This window comes from Thermobia domestica, chromosome 13 (assembly GCF_964235325.1).
Source record: "Thermobia domestica chromosome 13, izTheDome1.hap1.1, whole genome shotgun sequence".
In the NCBI taxonomy this organism is placed as follows: domain Eukaryota; kingdom Metazoa; phylum Arthropoda; class Insecta; order Zygentoma; family Lepismatidae; genus Thermobia; species Thermobia domestica.
Window position 1 is genome coordinate 80,266,217 of NC_137466.1, and position 24,556 is coordinate 80,290,772.

Genomic DNA, 24,556 nt, shown 5'->3' on the forward strand with positions numbered 1-24,556 from the left:
TACATGTTTTTTTTTTTTCGAACGGGCGCATGGCAACTATGTAACACATTTGAACGCTGATTAACTGACTTCACCTTATTTCTTCTGCATGAAAACAGAAACATAACATTTCATCTTTAAGTATTTAAGTTTTCTTTCCAACGCTCTGATCTGTTTCGAATTAGCGACTTATGTTGAAATTTAAATGTTACGCTACAATTATATTTAATACGGCCGCTTTACATCTATTTGTCAGATTATTATATTATATGTAACACTGCTTTTCTGATAACATTTGATCAGCAGTAATTTTAAAAACATCTTTCTTTTTTTCTCTAAGATCACAAAAAAATAATACGGAAACGTAAATTTTGTATCACTTAAATCTACATACTACTACAACTCAAGTTATATACCTAACACCTTTCGACCTTTTTCGTGTTATAATAATAAGTTATTAGAAACTAAACATGCATGTTCATGCTTCCGTCTTAACACTTTTTTTTTTTTTCAAGCGCACAGTCACCTATTGCTCTTTACTGGAAACCATTTACTTGTTTTATCTTTTCTATCCTATTCGAAAGCTTCCCCCAAAAAGGAGGCTTTCATAAACCGGAATTAAATGAGGTAGTTAATTGCAGGGAGGCAACTGTCTAAATAGAAGGTTCCAAGTTTCAAGAACATAAACGTAGGATCAGATAGTCTTTTGGTAGTTCACGCCAACCAGAATAATGGACAAGCCAAGTTTCTCTCATCATCGCCGTGGAGTTGTAAAAAAAAAAAGGAAAAATAAAGTGAGGGATAAGATATTCACTTCAGTTCCTATGGCTGGTATACAAAAAAGTAATAATAGAGGGATGTACCCTTTTATTTCTAACTGTATCCCCTATAAGGTAGGAGAAAAAAAAACTACTTTGAATATAATTAGAATATAATAATTATCATAAATTATAACAGTTAAGCATTGTTAAAAGAAATTGCATGTGTTAAAAGACTGAATAAATATTTCTTTAATTACTAGTTTTTCTAATAATAGTTGGTTATAAATAATAATAATAATAATAGTAAAAAGAACATGTATCCCTCTATCATCTTCAAAGTATTATTTAAAGTCTCAATTATGATTTTGTCTTTTTTAACGGCGTTGAATACTTTTACCATCTTTCATTTTTTAAACCCATTGATTTATATGTGCAATTATTATTATTATTATTATTTAAATGAACGGAAATTTTAATAGTATTTTTTGAAGTCTATCTAATTGTCCCTTACTTCGTGAAAGTTAACTTTTGCTATGCATATTATGATGAGGAGTTCGACCAATCAGAGATAAGTATTTGTTTATATTTTCTAGCTTTGATCAATCTCAAATAGGCACTTGTTTACATCTTTCTGATATGTTTACCACGTATCCTAGTAACTATTCTTTCACTCTGTATAATTGATCCTTATGTTTGCGTTTACATGTTCTTAGGTGCTGTGAGGAAAAGTTCGTAGTCTGCTTTTAGTACGCAAAAGCCCGGGTCCCCTGAAAAAGTCATACTATTCCCTCCTAGAACAACTTGCTGGCTACACCTAGGTGATAAAACTGAATCTTTATGTATGTGGCAGTTGATACTGTGTGCCTATCCTCTAACTGAACGCCCGAAAATATCTTCTCTCAGCTTGGAGAATAAGAAGTTATTTTGCATAGTACTGCAAATGTCCTGCACCACAATTGTCGATACTAGAAATACCGCATATGTTACAGTACCGCAAATGTTGCGCTTTCGCTATCTAAGTAGCGTGTATGGTTCTAATATGAGCACATGAATCTCCTTCCCCTTTACAGATACAAGTGAAGGAAAGAATTGCTGCAGATATCGACCCTCTCAACACGAAAGGTTGTAGCACTTCCTCACGGCTAAGCGGGTTACCGTACGCGCCTTTGACGTAGGAAGACCCAGGTTCGATTCTTCACGGCGGGAGCTCAATTGGTTTGGATTTCATATTAAGCTGTTAAGTTCACGCGTCTCATATAGCCTCGCTGCTGAAAGGGACGTTAAACTCAAAACCAAATCAAATCAACGCTATGGTGTAACTGAAAAAGTATTATTTTGATTTTATTTTATTTTGGGTTTAGCGTTCCTTTCAGCAGCGAGGCCATATGAGATGTGGACCTATAAATTAACGTGGGATCCGTACCACATGAGCTCCCGCCGGTAAGAATCGAACCCCGGTTTCCCACGCCAAAGGCGCGTACCATAACCGCTTAGCCAAGTAGTATTTTAATATATGCCGGCTATAGGTATGCACGCTTTATCACATCACGAAGTGGTGCAACTGAATTCCTGACCGTTTCTGAGGTGTTATAGGATATTTTTTATTCTGTAGTAAGTGGTTTGAAGGCGATTCCCTTGTTTTTGCCCTCCTATAAAGTACAGGGTGGCCTAAAAGTAGGTATACACCCCTGCATTGATCAAATATAACATTCTAGCTTATGGGTTTGTTTGCCGCGGCTGTTCTGAGCTTAAGATATAAGTAAAAAGGCTTTAAGAACAAATAATAAAGAAACTAATCCTATCTGATGGATAACAATAAAAAAATATATAAAAAGCAATGAACTGATCAGTACTGGGCTGTAACCAACTTTTGGGCCACCCTGTATAATAGGTGTTTTAGTTACTTCACTTCGTGTTTGGAGGCTCAATACAGACAAACATATAAATGTAACATTTTAACTATTATATATATATTAGGTTTGAGATCTTCAAGAAGTAATAGACGATGTCAAATGGAAATAGCTATTTTTTCTTATAAGTCCATATTTGAGCACGCCTCATTACGGATTTACAGGTCTTTCAGTTTTCCCATTCAACTACAATAAAGCGCCTGCAATGTCCGTCAACCCACTATACACAGCTCTTCTACTGGTTGTCTCCATTGCCGCTCAGTCTATTAATCACCTCTATTGGTTCTCTAACACAAGGATATCAACCTCAGAAACTCATAGCGACAATGTTAATGGTCTCGAAACGACTCCTTAAATGTCGAATACACAAAATTAAAGGCATTCCTTTTAATCAATAAGAACTACAGTGAGAGCTGACCAATCTACACAAAAGTTAGAGTTGACTAGCGAAAGTGGCACGTTTCTAGAGCTTGTGATTCCCGAGATCTGATTGACGAAAGAAATTATCGATAGACATTTAAACGTAGCACTTTAATACAGTATATACATAAAATCAAATTTAATTTAATTAATATCAAATGTAGGCCTATGGCCTATATGTAACACAAAAGCAAATAACAAAAACTCTTGAAGAAAAACTCAGTAAAATCAAACTATTGTAGCAACTTAAACATAACATCTCTTTCTCCACTACATACATAGTATTTCGATATCCAGGACAATGTTATATGACATTTAGTGAAAATACCTTTAACACTAGATGTGTTCAAGGACGCTTATTTCATTAGCATGCTATTTCATGGTACAATTCAAACTAACACGGAAATGGGAACAAACTTCAGTTTCTGTTTTACATCAAAACGCGTCATGTGATATAATGAAGTGTTGCATAGTGGTCCTTCACATCTTTCTTCAAGCTAACACTCTCGCCTTTCGTGCGAGCGCTCCCGGATTCGATTCCCAGTGAGGACACTCGGTCGAAAAAAACATAACAGTTTTTTTCAAGCTAGATATCTTGAGTAAGTTTTTGGGGGGCTTTTCACATTCACACCAGTCAAATGTCGGAATGATACCTTACATAATACTCCCAGGTCGCTTCTTTCCGTCTCCAAACCTTTCTTTCTTCCCAATTCTAAGGATAGTGTAATTGTCAAGGACATCATTCCTTATACATGACGAGCTAATATGACCATAGTTACCGAAAATTCAGAAATCAAATTCGTAATACCAATCCTCACATGTTTCTTTCACGATCTTACACTTGAAAATAAAGTTATATTCGTGCTGCATAGAATACTGCTTAGTCTTTTCAAAATTGATGCGTGCATTTTCTTAACTGCTGAATTATTGAATGTTTTTTATAGTAACGAACTAAATTAAAATTTTCGTAGGTAAACAGTTTCTTTTTTTAAAAAAAAAAAATTACATAGATTTATCGCTAAGAAAACAACAATTTCAGTTATTTATGGCCAATATATATATATATATATGAAGAAAGAAAAATATTTTTCCTAATATAGACTAACACAAAATATTCGATTCTAAAAATGCACATTACAAACAAGTCCATTTACTTCAGCTTTTTATGGTCCTAAATATACTTCCATTTGTGTTGCAGGCGAATTTTGTTCTTTCCCTTTGAGTGCTACATAATTAACAAAGGAGACTTGAGTAGTCGTAAAGACTTTTGTTTTTTCAAAGCAGTACATTAAAAACAATGCTATTATAGCCAAAAGGAGAAGGAAAATAACCCAGAAATATAGTTTAGGTATTTTACACACGAGCCAGTGCCAACTTGGTTTTCTTTCCTTTCTTTCCTTAAAGCACTATTGAAAGATTTATTATTATTATTATTATTATTATTATTATTATTATTATTATTATTATTATTATTATTATTATTATTATTATTATTATTATTATTATTATTATAGTAGTAGTAGTAGTAGCAGCAGCAGCAGTAGTGGTACTAGTATTAATAGAACTAGTGATAAATTATCTTAATATCTAATTACATTAAAGAAGCAATAACCAATACAGACTTGCAACAGAAAACGGTCAGGGGACCAACTTTGTAGAATCCCAAACTACGTATGGATAAGCATGGGAGACCCTACAGAACAAGACTTCCGTCTATCTGTCGACGGGTATTTAAGCAAAACATTAAGATATGTTAAAGTTTTTTTTCTTTTTTTTTTTAATAAACTCAACGTCATTTTTGCCCGTATTCCGCTATTGAAACCAGAAGTGATACAAATAAATTACTTTCGGTTTCTATAGTGATCCGTTTAGAGCAGAAATGGTGATAGATAACAAGAAACTTTTTTTTAAAAAAAAAAGTGATATGGTATCGATTCTATCTCTGCTCTTACATTAGTGTCGCCGAAGAGATGAGAAATATGTTTATCTCGTGGACGACACTAGTTATATCCAGCCAACAGATTTTGAACACTGTTTTAGTGTTACATCATATAAGTAAAAACAAATTAGGACTCTTTTTTCGATAAACATTTGAACTGGGAAAGCTATAAAGCTCTATGCAGAAAAGCTCTCACCTCTCGTCATTCCCCAAGTAGACTGAAGAAACTATACCGATTGCCACGAAAAAAGAAACTAGTGGAAAGCTTAGTGCTTTCCAGAATAGAATATTGCAATACTATTTATTTAGATTTGAGCCACCATCTATTAATAGACTGCAAAGAATTCAAAATGGCTGCTTCCATTATTTACTTAACTTGAAATATTCGGATCATTTAACAGGTTGACTGCCAAGGTGATTTGAGGGTACTGCTCCCAGGAGGTACCTCTTCTCCCAGGAGGAATTTCTTCTTACCTTTGGCTCGATTATGGATAGTCATATCACATTTTTGTCGCGATATTTTGCTTCTCCCGAAAATGTACCAATGGGAGCCGAGCACCATATGTCATCTTCATGATCTCACAGTAATTTGTGACAATCAGCATCATATATGATGCTCAAGAACCTGAATAGGTTAGTAATTTGTGATATCGAGCATGAGCATCATATATGGTGCTTATGGCCCCACAGAAAAATAAGGTGAGCACCACATATGATGCTCATGGCAGTCAACCTGTAGCTAGTTTGAAAAGCTAATGTGGATGAAATTGAAGGTACTGCGTAGATATTACATACTTAGAACTTCAGTTAAGGTATTAGTAAGTAAAAAAACCAAAGTACCTAATTTCATGTTTTCAATATCAGCACTAATCTCATCAACGCAACACTAGGAGTAACGAAATGCCATTACTTTCTCTGCTGAGGCATAAAACTTGTACTGTGTCAAATTCATTCTCTGTTACAGCCGTAAAATTGTGGAATGACCTTGCAGAAGATATTCGAAAGTCACTCTAGATAGCCATGTTAAAAAATCAACTAAAAAAAAAATACTTCTTTCAGACCTACTGACACAACCAACTAAATCATGACTTATTAGAAATGCAATTCAAGATGATCAAGGAATTTATAGAAATCAATGTGCAAGATCAGATAAATTATTATTTTATTATCAGATAGAGATGTGCTGAATATGTATAATTCCTGGTGTAACACAATGTTTTATTTTACTATTATCAAAGAAACAATGTTTGAGCTTCGCTTTAAGAGCCTGCCTTACTGAAAATAATACAAAATTTAGCATTTTTCTTTTGCTTGTTTATTCATAAGTGAAAGGAGACAATGAAATGCAACTTACCACAATCATATATATAATGTTATTCTACAACAGAAAATATGAAGAATGTTCAGTGTTGCCATCCATAGAAATTACAGTGTTGCCAGAAAAACAACGCCCTTAAAATCTAAGTTAAGACAACGACTAGAGGAACGACGTCAACTGAATTTGGTTACGTATCATGTTATTTCAGTTTCTTGTGAACTATTTCACTCGCCGATTTCAATGGAACTTGCGCTGACTGATTGAACGTAATATTGGTTAAGTGCGAGTTACTAACTCTATTCTCCCCTCTCATTCGTAAGTAATAGTCTATGTTTATAAACATTTGTTGTTGAGATAACCTATAGACTTATCTCTCTCTTTTTTTTCCCATTTGGTTTACTCAATTTACGCCTTTTCTGATGCTCCAAATCTGCTTCCGCCTTGACATCCATATTCTCGTCAACTCGATAGCCCAGAAATGAAGCCTCTGTCACACACACACACAAACACACACACACACACACACATATATATATATATATATATATTACAGCGATTGATAGATCTCTTAAAATTATACAAGGTGCCGGTGTTAACTTAAATTCGCAATTCTTGAAACACGCCCATTGGCTATTTCAATGACGATATACGAGTAGTTGCAAGAAAATGCTCCATCGAGACGAATAGAGTATTGTAAGGTTCCACATAAGTTATTACTACACCACGTGCTAGATGTAAATCTCTTCAGAGGACAACCACGAAGAAAACATTGTCCAACATCGCCAACGGTCGGCAAGTGACGAAGATTTAAGCAGTCAGCAACATTTCTGTGTAAGAGGAGACGGGACACCACGGAAGATATCAATCTCGCCCAGTTGATCAAACCAAAAACTCTCTAAGACGAATGGTCATTGAGAGTACCTTAACCCCTTCTCTAAGACGCCTGGTTATTGAGAGCACCTTAACCCTTTCTCTAAGACGCCTGGTCATTGAGAGCACCTTAACCCCTTCTCTAAGACGCATGGTCATTGAGAACACCTTAACCCCTTCTCTAAGACGCATGGTCATTGAGAGCACCTTAACCCCTTCTCTAAGACGCATGGTCATTGAGAGATACTTAACCACCAACTTTCTAAGACACTCGGTCACTTGGAGTTCCTTATCCTCCTCTCTAACAGTAAGGTGTATGGTCACTGACGTGAGAGGAACTCATCTAACAAGCCCTAAGAAGCAATTGGGGTCCTATAATTTCACTAACAAACAGTGGCTTATTTAGGATTTTGTTTCGAGGGGGGGGGCATATACATTCTCCCGAGTGGGTATTTATTAGGGATGGCCAATTCCGGAATTTTTACTTTCCGGAATCCGGAAAGTAAAATCGGAAAATTCCGGAATTCGGAAAAATTCCAGATTTCGGAAAAAAATCCGGAATTCGGAAATATTCCGGAATTCGGAAAAATTCCGGAATTTAGAAAAAATCCGGATTTCGGAAAAATTCCGGAATTTGGAAAAATTCCGGATTTCGGAAAAAATCCGGAATTCGGAAAAAATCCGGAATTTAGAAAAATTCCGGAATTCGGAAAAAATCCGGATTTCGGAAAAAATCCGGATTTCGGAAAAAATCCGGATTTCGGAAAAAATCCGGATTTCGGAAAAATTCCGGAATTTAGAAAAAATCCGGAATTCGGAAAAATTCCGGAATTCGGAAAAAATCCGGATTTCGGAAAAAATCCGGATTTCGGAAAAAAATCCGGATTTCGGAAAAATTCCGGAATTTAGAAAAAATCCGGAATTCGGAAAAATTCCGGAATTCGGAAAAAATCCGGATTTCGGAAAAAATCCGGATTTCGGAAAAATTCCGGAATTCGGAAAAATTATTTATCCTTTTTGTAATCCTAAGAATGTATGATGCAAATTAAGCTGAAACTTACATCCTAAAGTATACACTACTCAATCTTCCCATGGTTAATGAGATGTAGTCCAAAAGTACGATGTACTTCTAATATTTAATTTTTGTTTTACTGTGATATTGTCCAGAGGTAAGACATATATCACACTGAGATAAACAACTTGACATAATGAAGATGTTATCATACGTAGTTTTCCAGAAAATCGTGAGAAACTAATTTTTGTGAAGTTAAAATATGCGTCTCTTGTTGCCAGTGGGATGCAATTGATAACTTTTATGCTGGAATAGTCTTCTTCTTCTTCTTCTTCTTATTATTATTATTATTATTATTATTATTATTATTATTATTATCAATCGTTTATGTACTGTAAAAGAAAAATGTGAACCGTTAAGTAGTAGATTTTATCTGTTGTTTTTTGATATCTTCTAACAGTAATAACAAACTGCTTGTAAATACGCAATGATTATCAAGGACAATGGCATATTAATGTAAGGACTACTCTGCAGACTAGCAATAAACAATAACAGATAAACAATAGTTGCAAAAAAAAAAAAAAAAAGTAACTAACTTGGGCACGTCAGAATGTTCGCGAGAATATAGGGACGCATTGAGACTAGCAAAGAGCGTGCTATTATCATTACTCATAGGGCCGTACGATGGAGGCATTAATGTTAATGGCTCTAATGAGCACTTACTTGCTCTAACGGTTAACCTCATTTTTGAGATGATTCTTAGAAGGGGCGTGTTGGCATGCAGTTAGAAGACCTATATCCATTATTTAAAAAGCACACGTTATTTGTGGAGTACTAACGATTTGCGTCACTATCGAACACTAACGTAGCACTAGCGACGTTTAAAGTCGAAATTGGAGTCTGACATAAGTGGCTTGTCAACTTCACGGACATTATATTTTCCTTGACGAGAGAATTTTGCGCCCAGGAAATTTGCGCCCTACCACAAAAATAGGAAAAAATGCGCTCGCAATATATTTGCACTGGGATGTTTGCGCCCTACCCCAAAAAGAGGGGAAAATGCGCCGGCTATATATTTGCACTGGGATGATAGCGCCCTACAATTCAACTTATTTTTGTATTGTGTAAAGTAACTTCCACTCACACTTGAACTAGGCTTGCCTATCATCGTCTCAGTGAGTTACTCCATCCGTTATAATATTCCGAACAAATGAAAAAAATACAATTTTAGTTCACTAAAGGGCAATCCATACAAATACAATTTTTCATTATACTACACAATTTACAAAAAAGTATAAATGACTGATATATAATTATTAATATAATCAAAGAGTATAATTTAATCTACAAAAGGTTGTTTGGGTCTACCCAGATATCTCTGTTCACAATCCTTGCGAGTTGTTTGGCTTTTCAGGACACAAAATATAGAAAAGAAAATGTAAAGTGAATGTAAAATCAGTTCAGTAATATTATCAAGAAAACTATGTACAGTGTGTTTACTTGCTGGAATTCAAACACACAATTGCGTTCAGTTGTTCTTTCAGAAAAAAATGTTCCGGGGGGCACACTTAGTATTCCGGAGGGGGGTCACTGCTGGTACTATTCTATTTATTATTATATTATAGACGTATTATTTTGATCTCCTCCGAGGGTGCACTCTGAGAGCTCTGGGGAGGCCAGTGTTCCCCCAAAATCATCTCTGGAAGAAGCAGTGATTGCTTTGATCCGTTGTGTTCTTTTGGCTTATATTGAAGTTTATTCTCCCCTTATATAGCCACAATGAAAATAAATCACAAATGGCATGGTTGTGGGGGAGGATTGTTTATGCTGTAATGTCAGCCCCTCCGAGCAAATGCGTAAGCTCCAATAGGTTCTTTTATTTCGCAGGGCTCAACTTCCCGGTGGAGGTACATCGCAGGCGCAATTTTCCCTGTTCTTGAGGTAGGGCGCAAATTTCCCAGACGCAAAATTCTCGACACCGTTCGAATGACCTCGGAAAACTATATCTTTTTCAATACTTTTTTATATTCTTTTACTCGAGATTTCTTCATAGCTTCTAATTAAAATACTTACTAATATATCCTCATTTTATTGTCCTAACCAATCAATATGGGTATGTTGTCAGTAAAATATTTAGATTGATCGAGCCTCTGGTGTGTAACCACAGTATTTCATATCATCCCCCCATTTAGAAATCTTGGCTAAACGAACCAATATATGTTGCCAATAAAATAGTTTAGAATGATTGAGCCCCTGGTAAATAACCACAGTATTTCGTGACAGACACCCCCCCCCCTTCCTATTACCATATTCTAGCTACATGCCTGACTCAGCTAATTCTCTACATTCTTTACCAAGCACACATTTTCTAAAGCGGAAAATGCTCTCTAAATACCTAAGCTCATTATTTTCAGCAGATGCACAAATTGGGTAACATTCTATCTACATGAATGTTATATATATGTCGATTACCGGAAACCGCTTCTCGCTATCTATTACCATATTTACTATATAATGATTAACGTTAAAACCGGAAATGGTTGATTTGTACCGCTTCCGGTTTGAATATTACATTCATCAGGGAACTCGATTCTTAACTATTGACTCTGTACATCATGCCCAAAATTGATTGGTAATCCATCAGATAGTTCTTGAGACTGTTTGCTTCACTGACGGACAGAATGAATATATGGCTATAGAGTTTTGATAAACTAAATTCGTTAATGAGTGATGATGGAACAAATATAAGAAAGGTAGGCCTTCCACCGGGAAAATTTTCGAACACAAAATTAGCCATCGAAAACCCACATGTCCTGGGTTAGAATACCATAGATGAAAACTCTACCACTGAGTCATCAATCACCCGCTTATTAGTTTTATTAATTATTATATTAATATAAATTAATGAATGCCTGCTTATGTTAATTATTGAACAATTACATTGTACACTTCGTAAAGTCAAAAATTATAAATTTGTATTTACTGTACATACAGTGAGCGCAGAAAGTGTTCGTACACCTATGCTATTGAAACGAGAATGCCTGCGAAAAAGAAACAGAAAATTTAAGAAGTGTAATAACACACACAATGTGAATAATGAAAACTAAGCTTTATGAATGTATCAATAAAGAACCACAAAGACAAGTTTAATGGTCAGAAAGTAAATAAATTCCGTAGAAAGTGTATAGAGTAAACGCAAAAAGTGATCGTACACCTGACGTACGAATACGAAACAAAGATACCACAACTGGGGTTCACTAGTATTCACCTGAGTATACACCTCTGTATAGCATGACGAGTAACAGAATGAGTTTAGTTGTGAATAGAAGTGAAAAAACTGCACGTTGGGCTGTCAAAGTGGGAAGCAACCGAACAGAAACAAATGAGGAGACAAGAAAAGTAATTATTAAATTGCATAAGAAGGGTAAGTCTTTGAGAAAGATAGCAAACCTTGTAGACAGGCCTCGTACAACAGTATAAACAATAATTGCGATGTATAATGTTTCTATCATTGTGCGAAAAAAAAAAAATCTGGAAGACCAAGACTGTTTAGCGAACAAGATAAACGTTACATTATTAGGGAAAGAAAAAAGGTTCCAAAAAATAGTGCTGTGCAATTGGCAACGGATCTGGAAACACGCGGTGTTAAAGTATCAGCCAGTACTGTGCGGAATATTTGCAAGGTATCATGGTTGGATAGCCAGGAAAATGTTCTGGGTGAACAAGACAAATCGTATAAAGAGACTAAAGTTTGAAAAAGAGTATAAAGATAAGGGATCAGGCTTCTTTCTGGAATAGGGTCATATTTTCGGACGAAAGTAAATTTAACTTTATCGAGTCCAATGGGAGGCGTATTGTATGGCGCAAGGTGAATACAGAGATGAATCCTCAAAATCTCGTCCCTAAAGTAAGACACGGAGTAGGGTCCGTGCTCGTCTGGGGTTGTATGAGTGCCTCAGGGGTGGGTCGTCTCCACCTTATCGATGGAGTGATGATCCACAAAGTGTATATTAACATATTAAAGGAAAATCTCCATACTAGTGCGCAGAAGATGGTTCTTGAAAACAATTTATTGTTCAGCAAGACAACGACTCCAAACATACAGCGGAAAATACTCGATTGTGGCTACTCTATAATACCTTGAAACAGCTTCGCACACCTCCCCAATCCCCAGACATGAACCCCATAGAACATCTATGGTCTGTTCTGGAGACAACAATCAGAAGGCACAGCTTCTCTACTCAGGGCCGGCGCTAGCAATTTTGCCGCCTTGGGCGGTGCTTTCACATGCCGCCCATTTAATCCGCAAACCTTATTTTCACAGATAACGTTCAAGTGTCATTTAAAAACATGTATAAAATGGAAAAGTAAACAAAAAAAAAAAACTACCTTTCTGGAATGTTCACGTAATATTAAAACGACTCTATACTGACACAATATTCAGTATGCTCGATTTCGCTGTATATCTGTAATATAGAGCAGCGCATACAGAAAATAAAATTTTAAAAATATACTTTAATCATGACTAAGAATTTTAATTTTTAGGCTTATTTTATATCAAAAGGCGTTTTCAACAGAGTATGGAGCAAGAAGATAATACAGTAAATCAGATATTATGGTAAATGTAAGTGATTAGCTTAAGCCTTATAATGTACTAAAACACAATAGACATACATAAATTTAACATATCTTAATTGAAAGAAACTTTTCTTGCTTTGATATGAGCAAATTCCTTTATCACATCACGTAGTCCAATGTTTTAGCCAATTTGTATTCTATTGATATCGTCGCTAGACCACTCAAGCGTGTTTCAGACATAGAAGAGTGTAGATAGTTTCTAATAAACTTAAGTTTCCAAAAACTTCTTTCTCCACTTGCCACTGTTACAGGCAAGATTAATAAAATTCTACGTGCAATACTAACATTGGGAGCAAAGTCATGTTCCTTAATTATTATTATTATTATTATTATTATTATTATTATTATTATTATTATTATTATTATTATTATTATTATTATTATTATTATTATTATTATTATTATTATTTTGTGAACTTTCACAGGCTTAATTATAGTGGATAACACTTTCAGTTTGTCTTTCAAATCACTGGGGTTAATATCTTTCAATTCTTCGTGTGTTAAAATGGTGGTAAGTTTAGTACACTTTTCAGACAAAAAGTTCAGGTGGTAGACTATATCTTTACGATTACTTATATCGCAAAGAAAATTGAAATATTCGCTGTGATGTTTAAGTTGCTCAAATCTTTCTCTTAAAAGCTAACACAATCACTTCTAGAACTTTGTAATAAAAATCGATCTTGTATCTTGTTTGTGGATGTTTTCAGTAGCTTCATCCTCTGCCTCGTACTGAAACTGTCTCTTCTTTCGACTTCGAGCTTGCACTGTATTACGTATCAGTGGATCACCCGTATCTAATGCTGATGCCAAGTCCATCGTATCAACTAAGTAAGATTTAAACTTTGCATAATTTCTGCTCCTCTCAAAGTACCCAGATATATTTTCAAGAAATCCTACTGCATCCAACACATGAGAATCAATGCTTTAAAGTCATATCAGACAACGAGTGAGTAAAGGAAAGAAAAGTAACTCAGCTGGTTTGCTATACACAGAGCATCGTGGACGACCATTCTATCGGTTCTATTGTCATTACTTATTTGAAGTAAGGCATCATAAACTTCCTATATTTGATAACTGAGTCAGAGCATCAATTCGGCTCTCCCACCTTGTGGTGGATTATGATTTTAAAGTGAGACTACTAATATGTTCCTTTAGTATGGCCCAACGTTGAACTGACGCAGAAAAAAAAAGTCATAAACTTTTTTTTAGCTATACAAAAAATGAAAAATTTCTCAAGAAATAATACGCTGTACGATTTACTATATTCGGAATGAACAATTTGTAAATTGGTCAAAAACTCGCTATTAGAACCTAAATGTCTCTAGATGCTACCAGGGGCGAATCCAGGGGGGGGCGATCGGGCAATCCCCCCCCAGAAGAGGAAACTTTTTTATTTTATATATAAATAAAATATATAGTTTATTTTTTGACGCTCTTAAAAGTAGCTCTAAGTAGCAGTATTACAACCCACCGCCCCCCAGAAGTCCGTCCTGGATCCGCCCCTGAATGCTACAGGCTAGAACGGCCTGTCTCAAGTGGGAGTGTACCTTTTGTATACTTGGAGCGGAGCGTTAGAACATTATTGAATAGAAAAAAATATAAAAAGACACCGTGATAATCTTATGCACTCTAGCTCAAAATCCTATCTACACTGCTGCAAGGGAAATATTGAACGAGATACCTGTGGCTAGTAGTTTGATAATTGAAAACGAGGAGGAATGCTCTGAATTTCCTGAGAGAGTATTTCTTGAATGTGAGTGAAGTAAGTTCAATTACATTCTCAGGTTAACACAATCTTATTTTTCCATGTGAGCCTATTACGAAGCATTATATTTTGATAGTATTCTTTTCTTTTTCAAATTTTGCCGTCCATTAGACTTGCCGCTCTGGGCGGTGGCACGGCTCGACCCTCTCTCGCGCCGGCCCTGTCTCTACTAAAGAAGGCATAAGAAAAGCTATTCAAGAAGAATGGGACATAATCAGTCCCGAAGCTACAGAACTACGAACTACTACAGGTGAAATCAATGCCACGAAGACTACAGACAATCATTAACGCACAGGGTAATCCCACAAAATATTAAATAACGTAATATACTTTATAAGCACTAATTCAAGCATAAGTGTACGGTGACATTTTGCGTTTACAAAAAAGGAATTCTCTCTTTTCTTCTGAACAAAACAGTGATTGTGTTTGTTTGGCCTTTCTCTTGTATATAGAAATAAAATGTATGAATGTGTAGTCTTAATTCTGGTTATATATATATTTTCCACCTCCCGTTCTCATGCTAGCTGTTTTCAATATAAAGTATGCACGGTGTACGAACACTTTCTGCGCTCACTGTAGGTATGTTGACAATAAGCGAATGTTATTAGAATATTTGTTGAGATTTCTTTTCCTCCACTGCCTTTCGCCTGGTTACAAAGTAGTTTGCAGTGCTTTGGAGTAGCTGTAGGTGGGAACGCGATAATGTTTGAGACATACCGGCGACTTTTTTGTGTGTGAAAATAAGACCCTTATAAAACAGTAAATAACTGCAGTAGCAATTGTCTACGTAAGTGATAAAGACATATCCAACTACAAGAAACTAATACAGTATATATATTCAGTATTGTGTTTCTCTTTTAACAGCTACTAGCTAGGGATGGCCAATTCCAGAATTTTTACTTTCCGGAATCCGGAAAGTAAAATCGGAAAAATTCCTGATTTCGGAAAAATTCCGGATTTTTTCCGAATGTCGGAATTTTTCCGAAATCCGGATTTTTTCCGAATTCCGGATTTTTTCTGAATTCCGGAATTTTTCCGAATTCCGGAATTTTTCCGAATTCCGGATTTTTTCCGAAATCCGGAATTTTTCTGAATTCCGGAATTTTTCCGAAACCCGGAATTTTTCTGGATTCCGGATTTTTTCCGAAATCCGGAATTTTTCCGAATTCCGGAAAGTAAATTTTCCGATTCCGGAAAACAAAATTTCCGGAATCCGGATTCCGGAAAATTTTGGCCATCCCTAGTATTTATATACTGGGTCTATGTAGGTATACAGTTATTATATATACTATATATAAATTTATCTATTTCGGGGGGACTTGATCAATATAGACACCCTCCAAATACGTCACTGCTAACAAACATCCAAATAAATTAGAGGAACTTATACTTATTTGTAATATTTATTGTACACAAGAGGAAACTTTCTAATAAAAGGTGATGAGAAAGTGCAAACTCCCGTGTACGATCTTTTTTAACTCTACCCATCTTTGCACTATTATTGGAGTCCTATCTAAAGATAAGGATAAAACGTCTGGGAGATTATTTAAAAAAAAACAAAAAAAACACGACGTATAAAATACCGGTACATCAGCTGTTAAGAAAAATAATAATGTAACAGCCCTTCTGTAAAATTAATCACGACTTGGGAGGGATCTCACATCATTAATCAACAAACAAACTTATAGGATTTGCTTTTTTCTCTGCAAACATCTTCAATTTCTTTTTCGAGTTTTTTCAAGAGAAATACAGTAATAATAACAATAATAATAAAAAGAAAACTCACAACAGAAAAGATATAGTATGCAGATAAATTAAATGCCGAAGAAAGATAAAAAAAAATACATTAAAAAAACAAAAATATGAATAAAAGTGAACTTTTCATGCAACCAAGGGTAACGAATAAAATGCTATGTGAGAGAGAAAGCAAAGAGAAAGAAAAAGATAGATGATAGTTACAAAAACACACACAAAACGCAATCAGAGAAAAAGAAACTTTTTCTTTTAATATATTGAATTTAACAGACAATGAAAAATCAAAAAGAGCTAACGCCTTTTTACTTCTAGCGGTTTTCATCTGTCTTCTTCTTTGTTCTTCTTTTCTGCTTCAATTGCCTGTTTCTGTTTCTCCATACCCAGCCAACCAGAACGTTAATCTTCTTTCTTTCTTATTATTATTTTTGCTTAACTAATACAGCATGTTTCATTACAATACATTGCTGCTTTCTTCTTCTTCTTCTTTTTCACCATCATCATTGAAAAAAAAATAAATTCTGCATACTAAACTTTATGACCCTTTCGGAACCTTCCGTTCTTCCCAGCAGCAATGTGTGAGTTAGTTTTATCCTTTACGTATAAAGTCAGTCCAAGAGAAATTGAGAAAAAGTTTCCAAATTAGCTTTATCGTTTGTGATAAGATGCTAGGCGTTTCCTTAACTTCTCAAAATGAAAGGAGTTTCCTTAATATCTTTTCTTTTTCTTCTTCTTCTTCTTTTTATAATTATGGTTATGAATATTTTTTTTCCTCTTTCAGTTTACCGCAAACAATTCTATCATTTATTCGGTACTGAATATTTTAATTGTTTTTTTAAAATAGGGAGTTTGTGATAATTTTCTTTTTTGGCAGGAGAGAGTTAGAATTTCTAATCATTACAAAAGAAACTGTGTATCACATCCAAATAGTCTGTAGACAAGTACGAAAGATGGAAATACTGTTTATATAATATTGTACTAGCTGAAATACCCATCGTTATCCGTGAATAAAGAAGTGACGCAAACAATATTCTAAACAATATACAGGGTTCATTATGAAAATAATGAGCATTGCTTTAGAAAAACTGTTTTATTGTTCTGATTGTTACAAATCTTTAAAATTCCTCAAAATACGCTCCTTCTGCATCGATACACTTCTGGAGACGTGTTTTCCACGCCTGGAAAGCATCTTTAAAGTCCTCGGCTGGAGTGGCTTTTAAAATCTTGTAACATGGTCTTGAATGTTCTGCAAGGAGTCCCAATGTTTTCCTTCGAGGTCTCTCTTCAAACGGGGAAACAAAAAAAAAGTCACTAGGAGCCAGGTCAGGACTATAGGGGGGTGGGGGACCACTGGGATTCTGCTCCGGGCCAGGAAGTCGACGACGGTGTGACTTGGTGCATTGTCGTGGTGGAGTTTCATTGAGTCTTTGATGTCACTTCGGACCCGGGCGACCCTGCGTTTCAGTCTCTTGGGTACTTCTAGATAAAATCCTGCGTTGACAGGTTGTCCTGGTGCCACAAACTCGAAATGGACGATTCCTCGAACGTCGAAGAAGACAATGAGCATGGTTTTGATTCGGGATTTGCTCATGCGCGCCTTTTTGGGGCGGGGGAGGAGTGTGCCACTCCGCAATCTGCCTTTTGCATTCTGGATCGTATTCGAACATCCAGGTTTCGTCTCCAGTTACGACCGAGTCTAAAAAGTCCAGATCACTTTCACACAATGCCAACAACTCCTTGCAGCGCCAAACTCGAAGTTTTTTTTGTTCGTTCGTCAACACCTTCGGCACAGGCTTCGCAGGTTCTCGGTCACTATCCCATGTACCACAAATGTTGACATGTTTAGGGTGTACGCGATTTGTTGAATGCTCACACGCCGGTCTGAGCGCAACACTTCACGCACACGGTTAACGTTGTCGTCGGTCCTGGCCATTGTTGGTCGTCCAGAACGGGGCTCGTCGGCGACCACCTCCCGACCCTCCTTGAACGACTTGTGCCATTTTCCGACCTGGGATCTTGACAAACACTCCTGCTTGTAGGCCTCTTTCAGCATCTGGTAAGTTTCCGTAGCATTCTTACCCAACTTGACGCAAACTTTTATGGCGTAGCGTTGTTCGAGCGAACCCTCCATCGCGCCGTGTTACAACTTGTAAAAACGTGTTTCACGCGGATCGACATCCACACGCTGTCACTGCTCGCAGCAGACTGCACTGACTTCGGGCGCGTTTGGAAGGACAGACCGCCCACTACTTTTTTCGCGCCGGCAGCGCGGGCTGCGGTGAACAGTGGTTAATAGGAACCGGCCTGAGAATGCTCAAAATGAACCTGAACTTCTGCCTCCTAACAGTAGTTAATGGGAGCTGCCCAAAGAGTGTTCAAAATGCACTTGAACTTCTGTATCCTAATAATGGTTAATAGGCTGCTTAAAGAGTGTTCAAAAACAGTGTTCAAGAGTGGACCTGAACTTCTGTGTCCAATGAATATTCTGGCAGAAACGACTCGTAAACGTGTTTTTTGTCCTAACACTAAAAGTCGTTTCTGGAAGTATACTTATTGAACACAGAAGTTTAGATACATATTCTTTGACAATTGTGAACATTCTTTGGGAAATTCCTATTAGGTAGCGTTAGAATGCATTTTAGACATTTTTTGTTCACTGCTAAACATCTTTGAATGTATTAAACAACGATTAAAAGCCATTTCTTAACAAAAGTATAAATCGTGCTCAAACACTGATTTAGTTTAACTAGAAGTATACCAACCCAATGATGTGGATTTATATAGCGACAACGTACAAACATAGCGTTACCTTTATTATAGGCTATAAAAGATAGATTGATCGAGTTATGGAGTGGAATACGGTTACTTGAACTATTTTATACAGCATCGTTAAATACATTATCGAGCTAAAAAGTTATCGTAAAATATATTAAACTGAATATAAAAACAACAGAATTATCGATTGAGAATTGAGTGTAAGATAACAAAAAAGAAAGTGATGGATTTCTGTTAATGCTACATATATACACCTTGACCTAACCGATATATTTTGGTTGTGTGAAAGTTCATTTCATTGTTGTAACAAAAACGAGCTCTGCTAGAGTGTACACCACGTGAACGAGTTTGGTGGTTTTTAAGTAAATTGTGGAGCAGAAAGACATCTAGTTTCATTTTAGCCTTGGATCACTAAAATATTAGATTAATATCTTACATCCTGAACATTATGTATGTGTATTGTGTATTATTGTAAAATATACTGTTGATTAAAATTTCCCGCACGTAGAGGGCATGCGCGAGGAACAGTGTGCAAAAAAATCTTGAGGGAAACTAGGACAATTCTGTGTCATCAGACACTGGAATTTTTGTAATGCAAACATTTTTTTTCTTTCGTACGCTGGTTACTTATTGTAGATAAAAATTTGGATACATTTCAATTACGAGGTGGATTCAAGTTATAACAGCTCCATCTTATATTTCTTTGGACTGGCAACAGATAAAAACATGCTATTTGTTTTAAAATACGTGAGCATTCGTTGTCAATGCGTGACTAGGGTGACCAACCGTCCCGTAAAAACGGGATTGTCCCATTTTTTCACTACCATTCCCGGTGTCCCGAAAACTTCTCCCGGGACGCCAAAATGTATCGTATTTACGTACATTGGGTACAAAAAACCTTTCGAATCGCTAAAATTTCCTAATTTTTATTATTATTTTCTAAGCTATGTGATTACATTGGAATATGTCTAATTACTGAGCAACGTCATTACGACGTTTGCGATATTGAATGTGGTGGCTGCACTGTTTTTCCTCCTGGGCCTCCCCACTCCGCAGACGCCAGTGCAAGGGACTGAAAGTCTTATAAGGGACAAACGTAACCTGTTTTTACTCTGTTTCGGGCTGTGTCATAAGTACAGTACAGTGTTTCCGTGATTTGACTAAGATGTAACATACTTCCATTTACGAAAGGTGACAAGAAGTGATGTTGAGAGTAATTATAAATCCTGTCGGGGATAGATTTGAGCGTTCATATATTTTTAGTAATATTTTCAATAGCTGCTGATAGTTACTTATTATCTAATTAATTCCACAACCTTTCCAATAGGTTTTAAAAAGAAAAAAATGTAAATTTGCCCTTTCTCTGAGAGATTCAAAAAAACAGAGAGAACGGAGAGGCTAAAAAGTATATTTAGGGGAGCGACTTATCCAGAAATAAAAGGTGTCCCGTTTTTTCTAGTTGGCGATTTGGTCACCCTATGCGTGACAGACGGCAACATCATACGGCAAACAGAATTCTAGCGGCAGCAGTGAGACTGATGAGTGTTTCTGATATGATACTCGTAAAATGGCGACGTAGAGCAGCGTGTAATCATTCGTTTTCTCCATTTGGGTTGTATGACACCGCTTGAAATCCATTGCCAGTTGAGTGAAATAGTATGTGATGATGGTGTCATGGATGTGTCTGATGTGCGTTCGTGGGTACAATAGTTCTGCCGTGTCGTGACAAAACGCTGTAACTTTGGCGGAGAAGTTTTGCGAAAATGAGCCGTAAAGTTTTCGTTCGAAAATGTGATCTGTATCGTGTAGAACCAGTGTAACTAGGCAATAATGGTCAACCAATCAATTTTCACCAAATTTAATCACACAACATGCATTTACGAACATTACATGTTACCACGTGTTTCCAAAGTCAAGATACACTGGTTCTACACGATACAGATCACATTTTCGAATGAAAACTTTACGGCTCATTTTCGCAAAACTTCTCCGCCAAAGTTACAGCGTTTTGTCACGACACGGCAGAGTTCAAACACGGAACGTCGTGTGGCAACAAACTAAGGTTGCCACGCTCGCACGTTAGGCGGGACATCCATAAATATAAGAAAATTTTCAGCGCCCCGAATTATCCAAACACAAAATCTGCGATAGAAATTCTTAGTGACTATAAATTTTGATCCTCGGTGTGTACCTTGACAATTGAGATATCAACATGGTTCTATCTATATAATTTTTCGTGTTGGTAGATGTGAAACCACTACCGATTATGTTATTCTTTAACTGCTTCAATGCATATGTTGCTAATTTAGCGATTTTGTCTTTAGATTTAACGACTTTTCAAGCTCTTTAGTGACAAAATAAATAATTTAGCACCTAGCGACAAATCTGGCGACTTATTAAAAAGAAATGTAATTTTCAAGACCAGCTTCTTAAATCTGTCTTCAACATTGGGAGGACGGAAAAGACCGTTCCATTTTTCTTCTTTCTTTCTTTCTTTCTTTTTCTTTTCTTCTTATTTTTTCTTTTTAGCGATGTTCAATATATTTATGAAGTTGCAAAACAATGCTGTAGAGGATCAGGGGAGCAGAGTTGTCTTCAACATTAGGAAGCGGGGAGATTTGATGCTTATTCTGGAGGGACATCAGTTTCATCTCACTTTTCTTTACGGCAATTGGACACAAATCATCACATTTCTCCCCAAAAAAACACATTTCAAATCGGATTATTGGGGGACAGTCCCCCTCAGTTCCAAGACTGGAGGGGACATTTTCCCCTCATTTCCGCGGAATTTGTGCCAGTGTTCACGACAAAAAATGAAATTTTGTCACTTGAAAATTTTCCTATGATATCACGAGCCATAATGAGAGAACACTAAACAAACTTTCTTGTTTTGGATGGAAGTGAGCAAATATCAGGATTCTGCACATATAAACCCATTCAGAGTTTGGGTAATTTAGTTTCTAGAATTTTATCTTTCCCTTACTCGGACGCAGAAGTGTAAGGAGCATTTGGTAGTATGAACATAAGGAGATTCAAATGGCGTAATAGGCTTGAACTACCTACCCTAAATGCTGTATTCATTCCTTAAGATTATTTGGACAGCACTATAATATTTAAGAACCTCTATAAGCAACTATTAAATTAATTGAAACGATAACTGTATACACCTCAGTAACGGATGCGGATCCAGGGGGGGCGATCGGAGCAATCCCCCCCCCCTTGAAGAGGAAACTTTCATATTTTATACATAAATAAAACCCATCCCAGAGTTTGAAGCTCTTATAAGTAGCTCTAAGTGGCAGTATTACAACCCACCGCCTCCCTCAGAAGTCCGTCCTGGATCCGCCACTAATACACCTCCGCATCATCCCAATCCTCTTCTTCAAATTTTCTTGTACAGCGACAAATTCGACCATTTACAATTTCCTTTGAGGACAAACTAGCGACTTTCTTGTATCTATCTAGCGACTGCAGTTGGTATACTATTGACAACACTGTACTGGTTGAATGGTTTATATCTTCTGTTGAACTAACCGTTAACAAGTTGACCCTACAAATGTTTTGTGTGTTTCAAATTTCCTTAGGTATTTTCATTCATGAATGTATATACGTATTTCCTTCTATTATTCTTAATAGTTTGTTCCATGTACAAATTTGGGTATGAAAAACCGGCAATCTTCATGTTCAAGCTCCTAAAAAGTGACAAACCTAATACAACCAAGGAAAATGTTTTTTCTTAAGAGCAAGACTTGAATTCTGAACTGAAGTAGACAAGGTTCTGGATTTAGACGGAGAAGTTCTGCAAAGAGGGCATCGGAAAGGTAAAGAGATTATACAAATGAAACACTATCTTGAAGGGTGAATAAAAGTTAGTTACTAGCCCTTACTACAAAATATATAACTAGTGAACAATTGTTACGTAACACCAAGAAGGTATTCAAAAATACAAAATTGTATTTCTACTCTACCATTCCTACTCAATATTTTTGAAACGAAGCATGGAATAATAATAGTGATTTAAAAGAAAAGTTTGAACTACGTAATGATAAGAATTCTTTCAAGAAAAAAGTGAAAGCATATAAACTAATCAAGATAGATACAGTATTGAAAGATCTTTGCCAGAGAAAAAAATGTAGCTGTCAAAAATAAATACCCCGTTTAAAGAAAGAAAAAAATAAACGGAAGAGTCATTGTAGATACTATAGATACTACGTAAATGCATGTCCATATGAAAGTTGGTTGGCCTCCTTTGTTTCTCGTTATGGTCCAGTGGCCAGATAAGCTCTAGAAAGAGGCTGTCATTTTTACACAAGTAAATTGTCTTTGAAAAGTGATTAAACAACACACGAAAAGAGAGAGAGAGAGAGAGAGAGGCTTCGAGTAAGTTGATTAACGGAGAAACAATGCTCAAATTTTTACTTGTCGACAACAATCGTTTACATCTGTTACAATGTCGTAACATAACTACAGAGCGAAGTGGAAGTACAAGCTAAAAAGCAAGCCAAGGTAACAAACAACAAAAGGTGATTGTGTTGAATCAATATACATACATACATATACCAGTTGTCCTTTTATTTCAACATGTGCTTCCATTTGTTATGTTATCCAAGTAATTGGGGGAGATCGTTAACTCTCAAGATTGTTAACTATGACAGGCAAAGGTAGTTGAGATTAGCTGTTACATGAATAGCCAAGTTTATTTGTATGTATTTAATACTATGGCAGGGATGGGCCATCTTACTCTGATATAGGACGTACCCCTGAATTTCGCTTGACATGTTGTTGGCAAGGAAAAAGGTAGCGAAATCTCACTCCAACAATAACGTACGGTACTATGTGTTTTGGGACTCTTCAACTTAATCAGCACCCAAGTCGTCATATTCGAAATGCCAAATGAAATTCGAACTTCCAATACAGTAACCGGATAACTCCATGACATATACTTAAACTACCGTTCTGCCTTTATGCTACTGTCTCCTAAATGATGCACATAGTTCAATTTACATGTCTACAATCTTTTCTGACGATTATATTTGAACCTTCCATAACCTATTTAAATACATCATATTAATCCATTTTACACTCATTACAACGCTTCATACATACAACTTTATTTTTTAAAAAAAATCCATGCTGATTCCATCCAAAACAAACTTATCCTAGAGTAATTCTGCTTAAGTACGAAGCACATGTAACAAGTTTAAACCATTTTTCACATATCTCAACACATGTATCCTCATTCCCCCCCCCTCCTCCCCGTACCCGAAATATCTACTTTTGGACTTGCTCAATTGTTTTCCAATACTCTCCTCCCGAACTCCTAAGTGAAGCCGTAGTTCAAGACTTCTGTATTATTTTTCAGACGAATAAATATTATGAAATTTTATTTGAAATATTCAAAACATGAAATCTTGATA

The 24,556-nt window shown here is 36.1% G+C and overlaps 1 long non-coding RNA gene and 1 pseudogene across 2 annotated transcripts in view; both read right to left on the bottom strand.

Annotated features, from left to right (window-relative positions):
• The window catches only part of LOC145668273 (uncharacterized), a 468,786-nt gene that overhangs the window by 142,682 nt on the left and 301,548 nt on the right, over window positions 1-24,556 (bottom strand). The window lies entirely within an intron of this gene.
• On the bottom strand, window positions 17,490-18,542 carry LOC145669067 (uncharacterized; annotated as a pseudogene).